The 23,780-nt window shown below is 31.8% G+C and overlaps 1 long non-coding RNA gene across 2 annotated transcripts in view; it reads left to right on the top strand.

Annotated features, from left to right (window-relative positions):
- LOC148278006 (uncharacterized) overlaps positions 1 to 23,780 on the top strand; it is a 95,719-nt gene that overhangs the window by 26,226 nt on the left and 45,713 nt on the right. The window contains exon 1 of one of the 2 annotated variants that reach the window (XR_015823315.1): positions 2,310 to 2,552. The exons of the other annotated variant lie outside the window; for it this stretch is intronic. This is a non-coding gene — a long non-coding RNA (uncharacterized LOC148278006). Of the gene's footprint in view, positions 1 to 2,309; positions 2,553 to 23,780 lie in introns of those variants that run through there. 2 annotated transcript variants of the gene reach the window in all.

Below are 23,780 nucleotides of genomic sequence, written 5' to 3'. Positions count from 1 at the left end.
CACACACATATTTGTATTCTTCTCTCCGCCCGGACACAATATACACTACTTGCTTCATTTTAATATGATTCTTTATACCGTATAACAGTTAAACTTTCCCGATATACTGAACCGAGTTAAACTTGCACCTGGAGAACAAGATAAAAGGGTAATACTTATTCATGAAGCAATTACGTATATTTTGTACATCATTAAACCTTTTTACGCTTCGTACTTGTTTAACTCAACGTCTAATTGAACAGGTTGTTACCGAGTTATGTAGGTCTTAAACCGTGGCCCACTGCTGACAGGGTTGCCACAAATGTTTTCACTGTTTTACAATAAAAAATTCCAAAAAAATTAAATAAAAAACTTTTTCGCTTTTCTGTAATGTCTAATTTCCTTATAAAAAATCAAGTACAGATAAGTCTGCCTTGTAATGTTAAGGTTGGCTTATTTGCCTACCATTTTTGAGATCCCGGGTTCGATTCCTAGCAGGTTGGACGTAAAATGTTGATGTTAAAGGTTGTTAAAACTGCAGTATTTCATTGTTACTGGACTGGCACATGAAGCGTGAGACTAATCACCTTGCTTTCATGAACCAGATGATCGAAATGCGCCGTGCAATGTTAAAAACGTTGCCTTTTCATTTAATTAATTAAAAAAACATTTTTATTTTTTTAACGATTAATTTTAAATTTCAACATACATCTCGTACATACATTAATTAATTAAAATAAATCTTTTTTCGGAAAAAAACCCAATTATTTGATTTTTGATTATCCAAATGTGGTCCGGTCCCAATTGAATTGAACAATTGGAGTTTTACTGTATTTTATTTACAAGTTGTTTAATACTTATTTCTCAACCTTCAGTTTGAATTTTGTCATTTTTTTATTTTTCATAAATGTTTTTTCCCATGTCATAATATTACTTTATTTTAATAAGCATTTCAGTGATCACAGATAACCAAATTGTAATTTATTGATCTGATTGCATGACTTTAGTCTAAAATAACTTTGACATGTCATATTTTAAAACCGGAAAAAACACGATCTTTCTTGACTCTTTTTTTTTATTTTTTATATGGGAGTTGCATTTTTTTACTTTGCTTATAATATACAAGTTTATATTTCAAATAGAGGATTTTCTGCTATTATATTACTTTATTTTATCTAAAACTGTTGGGATCAGGAAGGATATTTTAATGTGGGCCAATCAGGAACTTCTCAGCATTTGCTTAAAACTCTTCAGGAGAAGTCGACCTGTTGCCAGTTGTCAACAGGCCTTCCACTAGATGAGTGTTCGGCATTTTGTTCCCCACTTTGGTTTATTTTACCAATTGCCTGCGCTATATTGATCATGTATGATACTACCTCTCGTGTGAGTTCTTAATTACCCATCACCGATGGGATGAGCTTTGAGCAAGAATTTGTGGAAAATTTTATCGCCTCGCTTGCGACAACCCTGTTTGTGATCTTGATATCTGTGTGATAGATAGAACCGCCGCGCCGCTTCCGTCCCACCTTACCCGTTACATCTTCAAGGCTCTCTCTTATCTCCATCTCTCTTTACCTTTACACACTACAACCACAACTGCTACAAATGCTCTTTCACTGCGTTAGCATGCTAATGAGAATAGCACAGCACGTAACGCTTCTGATAAATTGTAAATTTATTCGTGTAGAATTACCAAAAAATGATCGCGCCACTTGCCCGTTAGCAGATGCACGCTCGAAGTTGCTGGTTCGCGGGATGCGTTATCCTTTATTTACTTTGCCACTGAACCCTAAACACAATGAATGCAATTCCTACCGTGCACTGGGGTTCTGGTACCTTATTGTTTGTAACTTGTCTCGCAGCAGTCAGAATCAGATCAGATTAGATTGTTGGTTTCTTGATTATAATTATTTCACGACACAGTGGATAAAGTAACTGGTTCACGATCGCAGTGAAAAGAAGAAAGGTAATATTGCTATTAATATATTTTTATGGTTAAACAAGATGACGAAAGCGGTGGCCGATAATTGAAGGGTGGGTGTTCTAGGTATACAGGGTCCATTGTCCGTTTTTTATTTAATGCTTTTGACCGGCATTCACACGCGGGATTATTGTTACGTGGAGCGGCGCTAGGAAAATGGGAAGTGAGACTGGTACGGATTCGTCCGAATGATGTGAAGTGGTGTTTCTGATACCCTTGAGAAATAATTTAGCAAGATCAACATAATTTCTTGATGCTAACCGTATTTCATTACTAGTCCACGGCGCTAATGCTAATTGTTTACTACTGACTACCGGGAACAGCCCCACTGCCCACACATCCGATCTCCACACTCCACACTGTAACCGTCCGACCGCCGCCGCCGACCGCCGCCGCCGAACGCCGCCCGCGCCGCCACCTCGCAACTAATCGCGCGACTCCGGAAGATTTCGCCCAGTATAAAGTGCCGATTTCACCAGACTCGGCCGAGTGTCGCATCGAATGTCGCGCCTAATTGTTGTTAAATGTGAAATCGTCCTGTGATTTTGGATACTTGACACTAGACGCAACCCTAGGAGAACCCTGTTCAATTGTAAGTTTTATTAAGGCTATTTTTATAAACTTTAATCTTATATTCACAACTTATTTGAGTTTTGAAAAAAGTTAAATTCGTAATGTTTTCGCAAATATTTCGAATGTCGTGTTATTGTGGTCAAATGTGAAATCGCCTACAATTTAGATATTTGACACAACCCTAAGAGAAAACTGTTTAATTTGTACTTAGCGATTTAGACGTTTTTTAATTTGAGTAAAAGAAAGGCCAAATTCGTATTTTTTTCGCAAATATTTCAATTTTCGTTACATCGAATGTCGTGTTATTGTGGTTAAATGTGAAATCGTCTATGATTTGGATATTTGACACGATCCTAGAACACTTTGTAAGTATTATTAAGGTTATTTTTTTACAATTTAATCTTATATTTGTAGCAAATGCTTGGTGATATTCAACTTTAAAAAAAATAAATTATTAGAATTAAATATTAGAGTTCGTATTATTTACGCAAATATTTACAATTTCTTAAAAGTTAAAAAAAATAAAATATATTTTTTATTTATTATCATATTATATGCATAACATTATACATTTATACAAAGTTGCTTTGACTATCTAACTATGGTTATTTACCCCGTTCTAAGCCAGTTGAAAAAAATGTATAAAAAACAGTAATCAATTCATAGAAAAATAAATAAAGGTAGTAGACATATTGAACACAGCAAAAAAATATATCAAAAAACATAGTAATTTTTTTGTTAGAAATATAATAAAAAACCCAGTAAAATACATAGTAAAAATAAAATACCTAGACTTCCATATTCCCATCTCAAAAATGTTTTCCCTCTCTGTTGCATCAAATTTAAAAAAGAAAATACATAGTATGAAACTTAGTAAAGGACATAGGAAAAAAACGTATTTAAAAACCCAGTAAATGTAGTAAAAAAAAAACAAAATACATAGCAATAAACACAGTAAAAGACATGGCATAAAATATATATTGTATATATGTATAGCAAAAAACATATTTAAAAAACATGGTAAAAAATACATAGTAAAAAGAAAATAACACAGAAAAGATATGATAAATAAATTTTTTTTTTTTTAAAAACTGTTATAAAATTTAAAAAAAATACATTTTTGAATAGTTCACACTTAAACATATTTTTATATTTGAAGAATTATATCGTCTGTTCACTTTTGTGAAGCAAAGAAGTTTCTGACTGCTTTCTATAGAAACTGCACTATAGTGGAAATGGTCGTTGAGAGTCTGAGCGGTTGATGATGGCCAACAGATAGCCAACACATGTTCTCGTTTGAATAGTTTTTATTTGTTAATTTTGTAGACCTTTATGATTGTTACTGTGTAACGATTTTTTTCTAAAAATATTGTTTTAAATTTGTTTTTTATTTTCAAATTTATATTTGAAGCACTGACTTTGTTGTCAACCACTTATTTTTATTTTTTCAACCGGCCGGTTTTAAAGCTTTTCTTTACAAAGATTATCGAATTATCGAATAAATACATCAAAACATATTATAGAGCTAATAAATCAAGTCTTTTTGTCATGTTGTTCTTGTAAATGTGGAAATTGTAAAGTGAGATGGATACGATGTTTAAAAATTTTATCGACCTTTAAAGTGTACCAAAGGAAATATTGTTTATTTGATTTTTTTTTCTTATCATGAATCGCTTTTTTTAATTTCTAAGATTTCATGCCGTCTATTTTGAATATTTTATTTTCAACATGAAGAACTTTTAATACGGTGTCTTTATACAAAATTATGATTATTTCCCATCAGATGGTTAGCGAATTCAGAAAAATATTTGCTTTAAAAAATAAATTATTGTTGTTAATTAAAAATTTTCTTTTAGTTTTTCCAATGTAGATTGAATAGCACGATTTTTCTAAACATGTTCAATTACAGGTTACCGACGAAAATACTTCTTACAAATATACACATTTTCGTACATATATTTTGAAATTACTTTACACCGTCTTGATATGTACCGATGAAGATAGCGTTTACAATCGCGGCCCCGGGCCCCGATTACATTTATTGGAAGTTAACATTTATCTTCAATTTTATCGACAAAGTAAAATTAAGTTTTATGTACGAGGAGCAGATTTCAAAAATTAAATAGTTTACTAGAAATCCCTTATTGTAAGTTCAGACTCGCGCGAAAACACTCATTTTTCATATTTCCAAAACTGTTTAATGCATTTCATAAGGATAATATCGCACCTTTAGGAGGAAAACGACTCAACTCAAAAAATCAACTTTTTGGGAAACTGCAAAAGAAGAATGTTAATTGTGACACGTTCGTATTATTTCGTATTTTTTGAAGTAAGCACTAAATTTTGAGTGAAATTTTATACCGAAGGCATTTAGCTATGAATCTATGAAAAAAAAGCCTAATAAAAAAATATTATTATATTTTAAACAAGATATTTATTTAATGTGTCATTATTAGATTGAAAAAAAACAAACAAACAAATGTACTTTAATAAATAAAAAATTAAATATTTTTTTATAAGGTCAGAACAAGTTACCAAACGTATATTTTTATTTATTCACGAAATTACATAAACCTAAAAAAGTCACCAAGATTATTGGTAAGTCGGAACGAAATAATCACAAAGCTAAATTGGTCGTTTTAGTTTTTTTTAAAATAAAGTAAAGTTGCCATTTGTATCGGAATAAAAGCGACTCGACCGGCTTTCGGTCACTATAGTTTGTCTGCGTTGCGTCCTTCACACAGCAATATAAACACAACACCAATAGCGTCGCTTCCGTACTGACACAAAACCTAAATTCTCCCGAGTAATAAAGAGAAAGATGCAACGGTTTTGTCCTATTCCCAACGAATTTAATATTTTTTTAATGCAGAAAAATGGATAATAATCATTGAAGTCGTTTTATGATCATAACTTTTTTTTTAGTTAAGTCGTTTTCATTCTAAAGGTGCGATATGATAGAGATTGATTATTTGAATTCGTTTACATTTTAAATTTTGTTAAAATTATGATTTTGTTGAAATTATATACTTAACAAACATTTATGTTTTAATATCTGTACCTTAGAGCAGCTTATTTTCTGAAACAATAGCTAATAATAAATTCTTAACGACAAATTGTTCCTTATGTTAATTATGAAGGTAAAATTGTAAAAACTTGCGGGCATAATTAATATCATAAGATACCTACCTAACGACTAGGTATTAAGGTATTTATTTTACCTAGTGAGATTAGACAGTGCCTAAAATGTTGGCTTATATTTAAATTTTGCTTGTTTGTATATTTACCTTCTTCACTGTTTTGCAAACAGATCATAATAATACTATGCTTTACTTATAATAAACGCTGATTTTTGCGCCACTGAACTGAACTTGATAAATTTGAATTGAGCTTGTTAATTTAAAAGAATATACAGGTAAACGTCGTTTTAATTTACGCCGATTTTCGACTACGCCGGTTATTGCCGGCGTGGGATTCCCCGGTTCGGCTGACACCAGACGACAGTAGGCGCCGCGATTCTAATAGCGGACACACTTTTACACGTTGTTTTAATCAATTGCCGCATACGCGAGCAGCCTATTGCGTGTGTTAAATTATTTCCGAGTCAGTTTTCGTTTTGCTTTTAAGAAAAATAAAAAGGTATGATTATATTTTTTTAAATTTAAAGAATATTCAAATACTCGTATTTGTCGTTTATGCTAAGATTCTGCTAAAGGAAGCAACAATCAAAGCAAATGAAATTGGATACTTTTTTTTAAAAAGTGGGAAAATTTTATTTAGTACCGACGAACTGGTGAGTTAGTATTTATTATAAAAAAACATTATTTATATCAAGAGATTATTTAAACTGTACTGTTACTATGATTTAAACTGTATTTATTAAATATATTTATAATTTATTTAAAATACTTAAAGGATATCTTTCATTCTATTTGTGTTCATTTTACGCCGGTGTCTCTCGGAACGAAACCCCGACGTTACACGCCGTTTACCTGTACATATTTTTTTTTTATTAATCAACATATTTTTGTAAATGGTACATGTTTTTTTTATTCTAATACAAATATACTTTTATACATCTAGTAAATGTTATCACTGTAACTCTAAAAGAAAAGAGACTAGCTCTTGTGCTTGGAGAGTGACTTACACTGTTATAGTTATTTATTGATTAGAATTATATAATTTCAAATGTACGATTTTTTATATTTTTTTTAAATATATATTTGGACTCCTGTATTAAGTAGCATTACGTGTCATGTACAAGGCTAAGGTACTCGGAAAAAATCGTTTTTGTTTGTATTGGAAATGGGATGTTCGATCACTGATTTTGGTTTATTGCCTTTATGAGTCCAATCACCATTGTTGCAAAGTTCAAGAACAATGGCGCGTGATAACTACTTTTAACTACAGTGTGGATATCTGTTAAGGATATTCCATCTTTCCCGCATTCTGCTTCAAGATTATGGCGTTGTAAACTAAAAAATGGGCACTGAAATAACAGATGTTCGGTACTCTGTGAAGAAATATCATGGCATAGACAATAGTCATCATTCCTTAATTTAAACCTATATAGATAACTTCTCATAGCTCCGTGTCCGGTAAAAATTTGGGTCGTTTCGAAAGTACTTTGGTGGTGATGACGGAAGTTTGCCGCGTCAGCCAGCGTTGGGTTTAGTGATTTTACCTGTAGAAGAAGCGCGGTAATGATCCTCCCAACGCTGCTGCGTATTTTGTTTTATACAGCGTTTAGCAAAGCTTAAGGGAAATTCTGAGAAGAAAGGAGCCGTTCTTTTACAAGTTGCGGCTCTTGCTCGTTCATCCGCTCTCTCATTTCCTACGATACCAGCGTGTCCTCTTATCCAGCATATTTGAATGATCATCCCTCTTATTTTTAAATTTCAAATATATGAGTACATGATAAAAAAAAACATGAGATATAAAAATAAAAACAGAGAATATAAATACATTAATACTAATTAAAAGAGAATGCAGTTTTTACATGTGGTTCTAATTCTTTTGAAAGTTACTTTGAATTTATTTATTGATATATTAGTTTCAATAGTTTTTAGTTAATTGGGGAGATTCTTGTAATTTTTGATACTTTTGAAGACGAAGCTTATTTAACCATGACTTGTGTGGAATATAGGGATTTTATTATTATTTTAGTATCTGAGTGACTTATTCATCTCAAATTCTTTTATTTTTTCTTCTTTAAATGGAATTTATTTTAAAAATAGTATCTACTGTATGAACTTTAAATAATTTATGCAGAATTTCCGTATTGAATGTTATGAATATTTTTTTGCTTATTTATTTATCTATTCATTTTTTTCCATTATAAACAATGATTAATAATAAAAATAATGTGACCTCACTCTAGGGTTACCCGTGCCGAGGACACTTATACTCAACAATGCTTAAAAAAGTATAACAATGTACTTTTTTAAGCATTATTACATGTTAGAATATACAAAAAATACTTCCTATACAGAGATAGTTAACAAAATCTTCAGACAGTAAGTTATAAAAACTACGTATTTATGTTTATATTTAATTTATGCATACTTTTATTGTTAATATTATAAAACGCACAATAAAAGAACAAAAACATAACATAAACTATACATTTGTGTACCAGTTGATTCAATATTAGTTTGGGCGAACACGACGATACATTTTATTTCTACCTAGCTCCAGTATCCATTTTTTTATAGCCTTTTTGAACATTTTATCGTTACTAATTTATGGTTTTAATGGACAGTGGAAGTAGGTTATCGATTTTAATTGCATAATACTAAAAATCCCTTTGTCCGAAAGTGGTATTAGTTTGGATTTGTTTGTGTTCACATATAATTAATAAACAATATATAAAATAAACTCAACAAGTTGTATGTCTTGTTTGTGAACCATAAAAAAATATGAAAAAATTACGAAAAAATACAGTATTTACTAATTAACCAACTTTATAAGGTCAATTATAGTTTTCTATATAATCTTCAATACAAACAAACTATCACGCCGTTTCTTCCTAAAGGTAGACAGAGATGATAGAACGCCATGTCACTCTGTCTTTCCATACAGATCTCGCTTCCTCTAAATGCACGCGCGTCGACTATTCCGACCTCTGACTTGTCCATCTTCAAATATTTGTTGGACTCGGTCGTGCCAAGTCATTCTCGGTCTTCCTATACTTCTGCATCCATCAAAGTTCGCATCGTGAATCTTTTTAGCCGTCCTTTCGCTGTCCATTCGCTCTACACGTCCAAGCCAACGCAAAATTTATTTCTTGATTTTATCGATAGTGCTTATTTCAGCCTTACATAATGTACAGATCTCGACATTTTCTTATAAAAAAACATTATTTTCATTTTAATTTTCTCATTTTAAATACAATGTAAAAAAAAACAAACTTACTTGTTTCGTTCTGCTTCCAAAAAAGTAATAATATAATAAAATAATATTTATAATAAAATATCGGGTTGTCTGTGGCTAGTAGGCGGACTAACGGACCAAAGTTCCGTGGCTCGAATCCCTCTCTACCAACTTGATTCTCATTTAAAGTTGTTAACTTAACTCCACAAATATCAACAGATTAAGGAATTGGAGGAATATAGATGTTCAAATATGGGCAGAATGGTGAATGTTACACAGTGTATAAAGTGGCCACTTAAACTAGCCAATGACAAGGCATAAGCCCTGTGGATGCCTAGACGTCTTTATTACCCTTTCAAAAATGTTTTTATCTCTGTTGTAATCTGTTAATATTAACAGCCCCCCAGAGAGTTGAATTTAGTACTTTTCTTCAAAAATTTGGAGAAACTCAAAATATTGTGCATGGAAAGGATTGAAAATGTTCAACGAAATTTTTTTAAATACCTACATTATAAAAACAATAAAACGCTTTGTACTTGCAGCCAATCTGCCAAACAAAATGGATTTTTTACCCTTGAAAATAGACGCACTCTATCTGAATTATGCTATTTACATAAATTATTAAATAATAAAGTAGACTCTTTTAACCTACTCTCCAAAATTAACCTTAATGTCCCCTTTCGCGTGACAAAAAATAAGTATTTATTCCATCTGCCAGTCTGTAGCACTAACTATGCACAACACTGTCCTCTGTCGTTCTTGCTCTAACTATAATGTTTTTTTTTCATCTATTGATATATTTTACATGCCTTTCAATTTATTAAAAAATAAATTAAACCTCATTCTTTCTGGCTGCGATACGATCCCACTTGCAATTTTTTATATTTTTTTTTATTCAGGAAACATACAGTACGGTTACATAGTTTTATATTTTACACAGTTAGACTTAACTCTAATGGACCAGTGAAGTTTCCATATTATATAATAATTATATGTAAGGTTAACAATGAAAGTACAAAAAAGAGAATGAAAAAAACATCAATAGAAGTTGTTTAAAAATTAATGTAAAAAAAGTCATTTTAAAGTTTGTAGTTAGTATTTACAAACGGAAATAATATTTAAAAAATTAAGAATTTTTTTTTTGTAAAAGTAAATAAAAGTTAAGAATTTAAGAAAAAGCTACTTAATGATGCTCACACTTACTCACACCTGAACACTTACTCCCACACAAATACACATAAACACACCTCTACACTCACTATCATACAAATACACATAAACACACCCTTTTGTTGTACCACAATGTATGATTCTTATTTAGAAACTTCGCTGGTCTGTCTTTAAACCGTTTTTTTTTTATATCATGTTCAACTGTTTGTTTCTTTAAAATAAATAAATAATTAATAAATAAATAGTGTTTTGTAATAAAATCATCGCTCTAGTGCCATAATCCAGGTACAAAATACGAGAATACGTTTGTATGAAGAAACGTCATACCGCGCATCCTCTTAAGTTAATCCTTCTCAACAGAGAATTTCTTCGTCTCTATGAGATGTATGTCCGTCAATTATGTCTTATTTGGAAAGTCAATTTGTAGTAAAAATGAGGTTTTCGGTCTTCGGTCAGTGGGCTCTCTCTCTCTCGTCATGGAATCCTTAAAAGGAATCTCTTCACCCAATCTGCTTTTTAGGCGCCTAAATTAACGGATGCGATGAGAATAAACATAATTTGAGTGCTTTTAGACAGTTTTGACTCCCCCGCATTCAAATATACCCACTGACCACTGACCTCTTAAAAATATGATAGTTCGCTAACAGTTTAGCCCATTTCACACGTATTGTCCAAATCCACACGACACTGTAAAATAATTATTTTTTTTATTTTAAATTTTATTTGATAAACTTTTAAGAGTTACACACATTCAAGAAAGTATTTTTACTTTAAAAATTCACATTCTACTGTTAATAATAATATTTTTAACATCTTTTGTAAAGGTTGTCCGAGTCTTTTGTTTAGTTCGGTCTGGTAGTTTATTGTATAATTTCAGTCCATAGTTTATTTGTCTGGATTGTCCTTTTCTTGTTTAAGAAGGTTGTTTATAATATTTTTCTGATATTCTCGTATTCTGTTCATGCTTACTAGAGTTTTTATTCTTCGCCTACAATTACATCAGTGGCTAATTTATGGATATAAATTATTCTAGTTGAAAGAGTTCAGTTACATTTAATTCAGTTCAGTGTCATTTTCCTGTTATTTCTGTATGATTTTTAATGGCATTGTCATATTTGTGTTTGTATACCAAAAAATTCACCAAAAACAATAAAAAAGGAATGGCCCACGCTCAGACGTTTTAGTCTTTGTGGGCATTTTTTCCAAATTTAAGGCTATGTTTATTTTTAGAATATGTATTTTTTCTCTTTTTCTCTTCTAATGTTTAATAAATATAATGTATAAAATATGTAATTTAATACATGCATAATATGTAACAGTATGGAAAAATAAACAAAAAAAAAAAAAAAAAATTGTTTAGTTTGTTTAAAAAGTTTTTAAGTTGCTGTTAGATAGGGTAGGTCAATTATAGTGGATTTACATTTATTACATTATTTATTATTATTATTGAGTTTGGATTATTATGTATTATTGGTTATTGAGCAAGTCCATTAATATAAATATTTAGGGTGGTGGCTGAATGATAAATGGGATAACTCGCAAGAGATTAAAGTCAGAATAGAGACGGCGCGAGACTGCCTTTTCAGGATGCGTGACCTTCTTTGCAGTAGAGACTTTAATTTAGACCTCCGAATGCGCATTGCTCGATGTTGCGTCTTCTCGGTACTTTTTTACGGCGTCGAAATGTGGTGCTACGGGAGGATATTAAAAATCCCCTGGGTGGATAGAGTCCGAAACGATTATGTTCTCCGACGGATGGAAAAAGATGAAGAGGTACTGAATACCATAAAGAAAAGAAAACTTAAATACTTGGGCATGTGATGAGAGGCGAAAAATATACAAGTTTTATCACTTAAATGGAATATTTGAATATTAATAATTTTTAGTTTTGGAATTCAATTATAAACAAAGTATTTCATTTCATTTATTTATTCAGATATTTAGAACATTACAGAAAAAAGACCCAATTCATTCTCTAAATACAATAATAGATCACAAATTACAGTAGACAGTTATGTTATTAAGATAATAAAGCAAAATGTAAAAAGAAAAATTAAAAGTTAGAAAGTGCTTTCCTAAGGGAAGGCCCACTGTCGTGAAATATGTCGACATCCGAGGCGATGCGATCAAGTAGCAAGATTGCTCTACTAACCGGCATAACCATTGGCAGGTTGGTTCTGCATCGTGGTAGGTAACACAATCGATGCTGTTTTTGTCGAAGATAGTTATCAGGTACGAACAGACCTACATCCATCAGAATTTCTGAGTTATGTATGCGACCACCGATCTCCTGGAAAAAGTGAACACCCAAATTAACGTCTTCCTCCTCCATAATGACTGATAGCTTAGCAGCTTATCAATGGAAAGTCTTTTTCCAAGGTAATAGCCAACGTTCGGGCAGGACAAACGTCTGTCGGGTCCGCTAGTATATAAAAAAAAAAACATGATAGCAAACAATTTTGTAAATTTATTTACATTTTTGTGTTTTTGAAATAAATACAATAATTTGGGCGTGCCAAAATTAGTGTAAATATTTTTTTCGGCATATTATTTGAAGGCTTACATCGTAACCTATATTTTTAAAGTTGGTCAGCTGTGCCAGGTCGAATAAAACACGATAACTTTGTTGTAAATATATTATAACTATGTTATTTTACCGCTGGCTGTACAGAAAACCCAGTTAACGGATTTTCGTTCAGAGAATGAGTCAAATTACTTGCTGTATTATGTTAATTTATTTTGGAACTAAAACTGTATATTCTTATTCACGTTCACAACTGTTCAGTCCAAAATATCTCACGAAGAGTAACGTTTTAGCATGGCGAATTTGAAGATATTGGAGAATCCGTGTAAATAGAATTCTCCTTTTGCGATTTAAATATATTTTTTTATAGCGGACAATCAAATTATTTTCTCCAAAACTGCCAATGTGAGCTACTGGATTAAGCAGCCAACAATCTATTAAAATGTACTCGAACCAGAGAAAATCAATATGTAAACTAACCTAACCTAACCTGGTGTTGAGTCTTCTTCCTTGTCGGCGATCAGCTCACGCGCTAACGGGGAAACTGGTGATCAAGAAAACTGCATGCACACAATTGTCTGGAGTCTGGAGGCGGCGCGGCGGATGACGATTAATGGCGATGGATGATAAAATGTTTGCGGCGTTATGTGATTTATAGCGTTCAGTTATATTAACTTTCACGGCGAAATAGCGAGAAATACTTTTCAACAATCAGAAAAGCGTGCGAACATAACTCGTTGAAAAAGCGAAGAGTCGCGCGGAGGACGAGCAGTGTTGCCAACCAACAAATGTCCCGTCAGGCGTGGCAACCTCACAAATCAAAATTAGCCAGTATCTACTTACATGCGATTCTTCTGGCTAAAATACATTGAAACAAATTATCGGCTCAACCGGATATGTTTGGCAATAGCGAGATTGAAGAAAATAAATGTTTGAAGCATTGAAATAATTTTTAAAAACCCTTTCATGTACCCCAGCATCAAGTTATTTTAGATATAAGGCAATTATATATTATTATAATAATATTGTTTGTGAAAGAAAATTATTCTACCAAATCCCAAAAAGAACACTCCCGCACTACCAGAAGTCATACTAGAGGATGGGTCATGGGGTCTACCGCAAATTCTTAATTCGGGCGAAGAAATTTCTGGGCCCCAAAATATTTAATATGTTACCCAAACAATGCACAACCATGACCCGGATTCAGTTAAATAAAAATGGTTACTGGGTTTAGGTAGAGAAAAATCAGAAAATTTACTCAAAAACATTCTTGAATGATAAATGGTATAAATAAATATTATATAACTGTATAATAAATTAACTAGTAGGTAGTCATATTATTGTTTATTTTTCATAAAAATGTCTGCTTTAAAAAGGGTTTTGCCCAGTTAGGTAGACTAGACATAATCCAGAGAAATCTATTACCTAAGTGTGTATGTAGTAAATAAAGTCATTGTTATTTTTGTTAATAAACCATGATTATTATTATTATTATTTATTTTGTAATTATCCACGCTTAAGAGAAAACGTGGTCTGGCCTTTCCTCATACAATGCAGTTCGTCAGCAGGTGCTTATAGTTAAGTTCTAATATATATACATAATCTTATCTCTTCAATTCTATAACATATATAAACTCTTATTACTGTGGAAAAAAAAGAAAATATGTCACACGTAGAATAATAAAAATTTGTATTTTTCGTACAAATAAAAAAAAAATTACAAAAAAAAGTTCAGTGTAAAAAACCACATTCTAAAAGCCAGATTTTCAGCATACGTCTTTCTCTTGAGCCTGATAAGTTTTTTTGTTTATTTTTCTATTTAATGGAAGCATATTATACATTTTTGGTATATTTATTTATTAATTTAATAATTTACGCCCTACGGGCTTTTACATATATTAGAAATTATATATAAGTGCAGCAGTAAAACATAAGTATGTAAATTTAGTTAAAATTAAAGATAACATAAGAAAAACTAATAGATACTATAACAATATCCCTCCTTATCCTCTCTTCAAGCATGTTTGTCCTTATCCCGCCCAATTTACAGTTACTTAATGTTCTTAAAATAAATATTTAAAAAATCTTTGATTATTGAGTACATGAAAATAACATTTTTATATGTATAAATTGTATGTATTTATTTGATATGTAATAAATTTTCTTTACTAACTTTGTAAACTATGTGGAAATCTGTTATTAGTTCTGAGTTTATACACTATATCTGTTTGTTTACAAAAAATATGTATGCAGAACTGTTGACTTCCCAAATAAAATAAAACGAGTAAAAATAAGGAAATGTACCAACATAGGTATATATGGGTACATAGAAAAATATTTAAAATATTTACATATGAAAACATACACACATACATACACATGCATATGCATACATACACACACACACACACATATACATACATGCATGTACATATATATACATACACATACACATACATGCACATACATATACATATATATAAGTTTATACATTATTATAGAGATGCGTGAGAAAAAAAAATAGTAAATAAAGAACAATATTAAGAAATTTTATACAAATTAATTTATAACCTTTTGAATACTTAACCTTTATTTATATAAAGACAGACAAAATATATCAACTCCACCATACTCGTTACCTATTGTTCTTTGTTAGTCTTAAATATAGTTGAAATTATTGATCGCCATCAGCTTTTCCCATTTGGCTTTCCAATTTATCTTTCTACACAAATATGCACACACCGCAGTGCTCAACACTGCACACACATATTATATATTATCACTCTCGCACTCGTTTCATCACGCCATCAAATTAATATCACAACCTACTATCTACTGTCTAGGCCGCCAGTTCTATTGGCTCGATCGATATAACTAGCATTAGACTGTCATATGCTAGTAGATTCAGCCCTCCGGGCCTCATTTGATCAGGCCTGCGGATACATCTCGTGTCTTGCTGTTCGTCCAAGTTCTTCCTTCAAAAAAGCATCCAAACGGTTTTTGAGCTGGTTGACGAAACGGAATGGGCAACTACGCTTGGAAATTTATCCCAGTCTGAAACCACCCTGGTGGAGAGGCCACGTTCTTTGGGATCGTGGTGGGATTTGGGGACGATAGAGCTTCCAGTTATGACCCCGTAAATTTGTGTTGGGATTTAATTTGATACATCTCGTACAAGGGACAGTCATAGTAATCATTGAGTATATTATAAGTTTCTATCAAGTCCCCACTCTTCCGTTGTTCTTCCAATGATGTAAGTCTTAGTGCTTTTAATCTACCGTGGTAAGGCATCGCACAAAAAAGCGGCCCTACGGGCCTTAGTTGATCGGCTCTCCTGATGCGCAAGAATAAGATATAAGTTTATTTATTCATTTACATTACATTATAAATATATTTGGATAATTTATAAAGCGCCATTTTTGTGAATATCATCATGGCGTTGTACAATATATAAATATCTTAGCACGTCTTGCAGATACAGAGCGCATGGACGGTTGGGATTTTAGCTCCTCGTCTCAAATTATGATATATTAATATTATGATATATACGAGCTAGATCACAGCACGTCTTGCCGCTACAGAGCGCATGGGCAGTTAGAATTCTAGCCCCTATTTACATTTTTATTGCATATTTTACTGGTCGAAAATATTCCCAGTCAGCTAATTTCACATCAATAAAAAATAATGTCAATAGACAACCTCAAATTCATTACATTGTTTATGTTACGCGGTATTTTTAAAAATGTAATTGTTTAAAATTCGCCACAAACAATTATCGATTTGTCAAGCCTATTGAGATTAGGTTTCGGCCCTCGATTTAGGTCGTTTTCTTTATTTATTTATTTGTATATTTATAAAACACCATGGCATGGTTGCCTTGTAGGTGAAATAATTCAGACGGGTAAATCTTATCCACATAATTCGGGTTGTGGTCCCGTCGTAATATTGTGGACTTACTTAGAATCCCACTCTACCGCAACTCGATTTCTAATTTTCCAGCACACGTTATTTATGACTTATAGGAAAACGGTCTAAAAATTTAAATGAATAATTAGAACCATTATGATGAGTGCAATACAAAAAAATAGTCTTGTTGGACTATGTGGAATACGAAAGTTTATTAAAGTTTATTATTGAACCACACGTTAACTACTGTAGTAGCATTTTATTTTCATCAAACAAAGAAAACATAGATAAACTAACTGTATTACAAAATAAAGCCTTTAGAATCATTTTGAAAAAAAACAGATACACGAGGGTAAAGTCGATGGTAAATGAAATGAAATTATTAACATATAAACAAAAATATTTTACAATACAATGATATTTGTTCATAAAATTATAAACTCTAATAAAAAAACAGAATTTTGGAAAAAAATTGATCGGAACCAGCATGAACACGATCACAATACTAGAGAAAAGAACAAAATTAGACTTCCATTTAGGAAAAAGGCAAAGTCGCAAAATTCCATTTTATTTAAAGCAATTAAAAAGTATTACGAAATGGAAAAAAATATTTATGAAGAAAAAAACATATCAAAATTTAAAATAATGGTCAAGACATATGTGATAAACAATTTATAAATTAAATATATTTGCAATGTTTATTAGAACACACATAACAATATGTATGTTATGTGTGCCCTACTTTAAGATTTAAATAATAAAAAAAAAAGTTAACAGTTCTGGGCTCTATTTTATTATTTAATAATTTATAAATAAACAAGAGGTCATTTACTGTCTTCCTGCTTGACAGTAACGGTAAATTTAAATTAGTCATCAGGGATTTATATATGGACATAATACGAGAATATCAGACAAATACTACATACAACTTTCTAAAACAAGACAAGGACAATCAAGAATAATGAACCGGGGACTGAAATTATACAATAAACTACCAGACAAAACTAAACAAAAGACTCAGACAAACTTTTAAAAAGACATAAAAAATATTATTTTGAACAACAGAGTATAATTGAAAAATATATATATTATTCTATGTAAAATGAATGTAATAATCCGTAAGGGTTTATAAATAAATTTTCAAATAAAAAATAAATAAAAAAAAATATTTCTGACACAGGTAGACCTAATTTAAATTGAATGTATCTTAAAAACTTTCTTCGTACTCGTTCAAGATCATATGAGTTGCAGTAATAAGCGGGACTCCAAACTGCAGATGTATACTCAAGCTGTGATCTTACAATAAAACGAAATAAAATTACGATTGTTTCAATATTTAAAAAATGCTGAGTGTTACGAATAACAAAACCTAACATTTGCATAACCTTATTGGAGATAATTTCATAGTAATGTGAGAAAGTTAACTTAGTATCAAAAGTGACTGTGAATGGAGTTGTTCAATGGCTCCATTATTAATAAAATATTTTTACTCAACGGGTTTTCTATATCAGATCGATTAAAGGAGATATGGTAGCATTATTTAACATTTAAAAACAGTTTATTGAGTTTGCATTATTCAGTCAGCTTGTCTTTATTTTTTGCAGTATGTTAAAATCGTTTAAGTCTTTAATAATTCTAAAAAGTTTTAAGTCATTAGCATAGAGAACACAATTAACATCATGGAAAACAGGCTATAAATCATTTATGTACAGTACAAAAAGAAGTGGCCCTAAGTGAGATCCTTGTGGTACACCCAAATACCCTCGTGATTTACCCAAATATTTCATTATGAGGGCCACTTTTAAAATGGGATCAAGTTGGGGTAGAGTGGGATCCGAACCGCGGACCTTTGAGCCGTGAGTCCGAGACACTAGCCACGGGACCACAACCCGATTAAGAAAAGGCAGTCCGCGCATCATATTAAAATACATCTCACAAAAATGAGTCTCCCCTCTACAGCTCTTGAATCATCAGGTGTTTCGCGTACATACATGGGCAATGTGTGAAAGTTAAATGAGGTGAAGTTTGATGATTCACCGTGCACACACGTCTGCGGATGTTTGTGTGCGTTCAGAATCATCCGAATACTTTGTGGGTTAATCCGCGATGCATCACTTTATACAAAGCCAAACTCTCTAATGTTTTTGATCATCACCATTATTCATTCAATGAGAATGTTCATCGATTTTTTTTATTTGTTTATAGACGATTTTTTATTTTATTTTTTTTTTTTTTATTAAGAAAAACAACAGCAGTACAAAAAAATATACGCAACATTATATAAAAAAACATAAAATAAAGCCAAATCAGGTTTCCACAAAAATACAATTATAAAAATCCAGTCCAGTTAGATATCAATTCATAGAAATGCATGTGTGCGAGTTTTTTTGTGTGTGAGGATGCGTGTGTAAAAAAGTAGAGTGTGGTTTTGGTAGGTATGTGAATATGGGTGTGAGGGTATGTTTATGGACAGGGTGAGTGTGTGTTTGATATGAGTGAATAGAAACAACTTAAATTTATAATGTAAAAATATTTTTTTTATATAAAGAAACATATTTTTTTTCATATAATAGTTTTTTTAATTTTGGTTTTAAAAGTGAGTTTACTGCAGTTGAATATGTCTATGTTATTGAAAAATACATTATAATTACGCCTCAAGCGAATCAGAGGAGAGTTCTGTGCATAGTTGGTGTGAACTGTAGGTAAATGGAAAAGAGATAGATTTGTGTGACGGGTGCGGTAGCCAGGTACATTAAGGGCCAAATCAGATCAGACTAAGCCAATTTTTTTTTTTTTTAACAAGAGTTGCAGTATTATTGACCCTGTTTATAATGTGCAAGGTTTATATTTCACAAGTGGATTTTGTATTCTGTTGGGAAGTTAATATTTATCTTAAATTTTATCTACAAAATTAAATAAAGTATTCTGTATGAAAAATAGAATTAGAATAATCCAGAAACCGCATACGCGCATCAAACTGAATCCGACTAAACTACTCACAAATGCGTAGTTTTACGTTTTTGGCCATTAGGTACTCTGTATACGTCACTTAGTACGCAACTGCCGATTTAAATTCAACTATGCCGTGGTGTGTCGTTTGCAAGTGTCGAAATACTGCTGGGATCAAAAGGGAATACGGTAGGATCACATTTCATGTGTAAAGCTAGGGTTTCCTAGGACAGCGGTGCCCGCATCTTAACGGCCATGGTGAACGGTGATGTGGTGGACAGCCGTCGTAACGTCGACTAGAGAGTGGTTTCCTAGGGAAACGGTGTTAAATGGTGTTGATAACACCGTTTCCCTAGGAAACCACTCTCTGGTCGACGTTACGATGGCTGTCCACCACATCACCGTTCACCACGGCCGTTAAGATGCGGGCACCGCTGTCCTAGGAAACCCTAGCTTAAGAAGCGAATTCACAAGTAATATTAATTTAGAATTCGATTATTTTACTATCTGTCGGATTGTTTAATAAAATTAGCTGGACATTTTGTTGGTTTTGCCAGGGCAGTCGAATTTTTTTACTCGGCTTTCTATTAATAAGCCTTAGTGTAATATTAAACAGTATTAATTTACTTAATTACTAAATGATTACTTGATGATTTTTTTACGTTTGCCCAATAAAAGTTTCTGATTTTTTTATAGTCGTCAAAAAAATATTTTTTATTGTAAAATTACACATAACATAGCACAAAATTATCTTACATTTGTGTCTATTGTTCACGGCCTGGCAACATTACGTGGCCACCTAGCGCATGCGCGCAGGTGGGATGTCGGATAGAGGGGGAACTTTTGGACACAGTACGCCTTCTGGTATATTATAATTCTATAAAAATGTTTAACATTTTTTTTTTAAACATGTTCAATTACCGGTTGCCGACGAAGATGCTTTGAATTTTCATACAAATCGCACCTTTAGGACGAAAACGACTCGAAAAATCAACTTTTTGTGAAACTGCGAAAAATGAATGTAAATTGTGACACCTTTGTATTCTTTCGTCGATCGTTTTGTATTTTTCGAAGTAACCACAAAATTTTGAGTTAATAACTATACCAAAGGCATTCAGCTATGAATTTATGAAAAAAAAGCGTGATAAAAATAAATTGTTATAAGTTTAAACAAGACATTTATTTAATGAGTCATTATTTGATTGAAAAAAACAAACAAACAAATGCACTTTGATAAATGAGATAATGACATAATTTTTATTAGGTAAGGTCAGGTCACCAAACACATGTTTTTGTTTATTCACGAAATGACATACACTTAAATAAGCCACTAAGATTATCGGTTAGTCGGAACGAAACAATCACAAAGCTTAATTGGTCGTTTTAATATTTTAAAAAATAAAGTGACGTTGCCATTTGTATCAGAATAAAAGCGACTCAACCGGCTTTTGGTCACTATATGTTTGTCTGCATTGCGTCCTTCACACATCAAGTAAACACAACACTTATAGCGTCGCTTCTGTACTGACACGGAACCTAAAGTCTCTTAGTAACAAAGAGACCGATGTTTTTGTCCTATTCCCACCCGAATGTTATATATACATTTAAAAAAATGCAGAAAGATGGATAATGTTCTTTGAAGTCATTTTATGATCGAGTCATTTTAACTTAACTTTCGTACATAAATATCGATATTAGTTTATACCGTCTTAGTATATACCGATGAAGATAGCCGTTCATAATCGCGGCCCTGGGGCCTTATGCTGGACTCGTTCGTTTTTAGAATCGTATGCGACTTCCGTAATTCGACGAATGACAGCATTCTTGAACCACCCATACGAATGTAGTCGATTCAGAATCAATCGACTTTATCTCGAGGGCCACAAAGCACTAGACATTGACAATCGAATGCGACATCGTAACTTCAGCTGTCAAACTTCCTTCTTGTAAAACGCTCGACATTCACGTTTGAATGACAGGTAGCTATTTTTGTTGTATTTTAACTTAAAATTTACAACATTGATCAAAGTTATGATGATGGCGTATCAATAAATGTGCAAACAATAAAACTGTACTTATTTTCAATGCATTATTTTTTTATTTTTATTTTATTTTTATTTTATTAGGGAAATCAACAGTTCTACATACATATTTTTAGTAAACAAACAGATATAGTGTATAAACTCAGAACCAATAACAGATTTCCACATAGTATACAAAGTTAGTAAAGAATATATATATTACATATCAAATAAATACAAACAATTTATACATATAAAAATGTTATTTTCAAGTACTCAATAATCAAAGATTTTTTAAATATTAATTTTAAGAACATTAAGTTACTGTAAATTGGGCGGGATAAGGACAAAAAAGGACAAAAATGCTTGAAGAGAGGATAAGGAGGGGGGGGGGGAGATGTACATATTTATTATTATAATGTCTACTAAGTTACATAATACATTTTTAGTTTAAATTTTAAATCTGACAGAGTGATGTTTGTATAATCTATATTTTTAAATTTTGTATTGTACATTGAAAAAGTCCTACGAAAAAAAGCATTTTTAACATACGATGTCTTACTTGTTGGTACATGAAACAGGTGGTACCGTCTACAAATCCTGGCTGGCACATGTATTGTTATTAAAACAAGTAGCTCTGTACAGTCAACCATTCCTGTCACAATTTTGTAAAGCAGTAGTTGGTCCGCACACACTCTGCGGTATTGTAGAGAAATGATTCCATGGAAGGTGGAGGCAGTGAGAGTAGATACATAAGAAATACCGGTTTTGTATTTAAGGTACTTTATAAATTTGTTTTGAATATTTTCTATTCTACTTATATACATGGCATACTGGGGATTCCATATCTGAGAGGCGTATTCCAAATGGCTTCTGACAAATGTATAATATAATGAAATAAGGGCCTTTGGATTATCAAAGTGTTTACTCATTCGAATTATGAAACCTAACATGCTCAATGCTATGGAGGTAATTTTATTGATATGCGATTCAAAAAGTAGTTTTGAGTCTAAAACAATCCCAAGATCTTTAATTTCGTGCTTTCTCATTAGTACATTATTGTTTAGTTTGTAATCAAAATTAAGAATTTTTCTTTTCCTTGTGAATGTAATACAGACACATTTATTTATATTCAAAAACAGTTTATTTTCAATACAATAGTCAGTTAGACGATTAAGATCGTCTTGAATCATTAGGCAATCTTCTTGAGATAATTATCTAATGATGTTTCACTAGAAACATGATTTTATCGCTCGTCAATGTCAAAATTCGTATTTGATATATATATTATACAATATGTTTTTAAAATCCGTTAAATGAATATGAAATATTTCTAATAACATGTAGACGTGTGTTATGTCAAAGACAAATAATAATGATAAACGTTGCAGTGTCTCAGTAAAACATTTTATTTAATTTTTTTCACAATATTCAATATTCCATAAACAAAATATTCAACGGAAGAAGTCTGACAAGAAACAATTAAGGTTTACGTGTGGCAGGAGAGCCATAGATAAATACGGATTTGTTAGTGTTGCCACTTTCTCATTTGTCTTTGTAATTAAATTGTCGGAGGGTTTTCAAGAATAGCATTATGAGAAAGCAATCGAGATGCCCAATCGACTATTGTCGAGTGGGTGACAAAATGTCACATCTTTCCAGCATAAGGCTCCTGGCTATTATCTATATATAAGAAGTGTTGGGAAAGAGGGAATTTCGGCTGTAGACCTTTATAGGAATTTCTCCGCATTTGCTTAATGAAGAGGAAACCACGGAAAACTCATTCACGAAAGGCCGGACTATTGATAGACATCAGTGAGCCTTCCGTTTCACTTGAAGAGATCACGGCATTTTATTTAATAACTTTATTTAATTCGCGTGAACGCCTGGAGGGCTTTTACATGTAAGCATAAAGATAAAACATATAAAATAAGAAATAAAACATAGTATTTGGCACATTCAAATACATATTCCTACATATAACTAGTAAAAATATAAAGATGACATGATAAACATAAATATTGTAAAACATTAAAATAAAGTACGTATAAAATGAATGAGAAAAAATAAACTATTTAACTATTGATCTCTAAAAAACTACACGATAAACGTTGGTTTAGTAACAAAGGTAAAACGAGTGTGAAGGATCAGTAATAAGAAAGAGAAATGGAATCGAAATTCTGGATCCCGATCTGGAGCTCAAAACTGGTGATTGGTGGAAACAAAGTTTTATGATGCTGCAAACGTTCAACGAAATAAACGCGTGATGTACGACACGAGGTCTTGATGTGACGGGTGATCAAAG

The sequence above is a fragment of the Micrasema longulum genome, unplaced genomic scaffold, assembly GCF_059751315.1.
Source record: "Micrasema longulum isolate JH-2025_06_02 unplaced genomic scaffold, ASM5975131v1 h1tg000941l, whole genome shotgun sequence".
In the NCBI taxonomy this organism is placed as follows: Eukaryota; Metazoa; Arthropoda; class Insecta; order Trichoptera; family Brachycentridae; genus Micrasema; species Micrasema longulum.
This window is presented reverse-complemented; position numbering and strand designations above follow the sequence as displayed.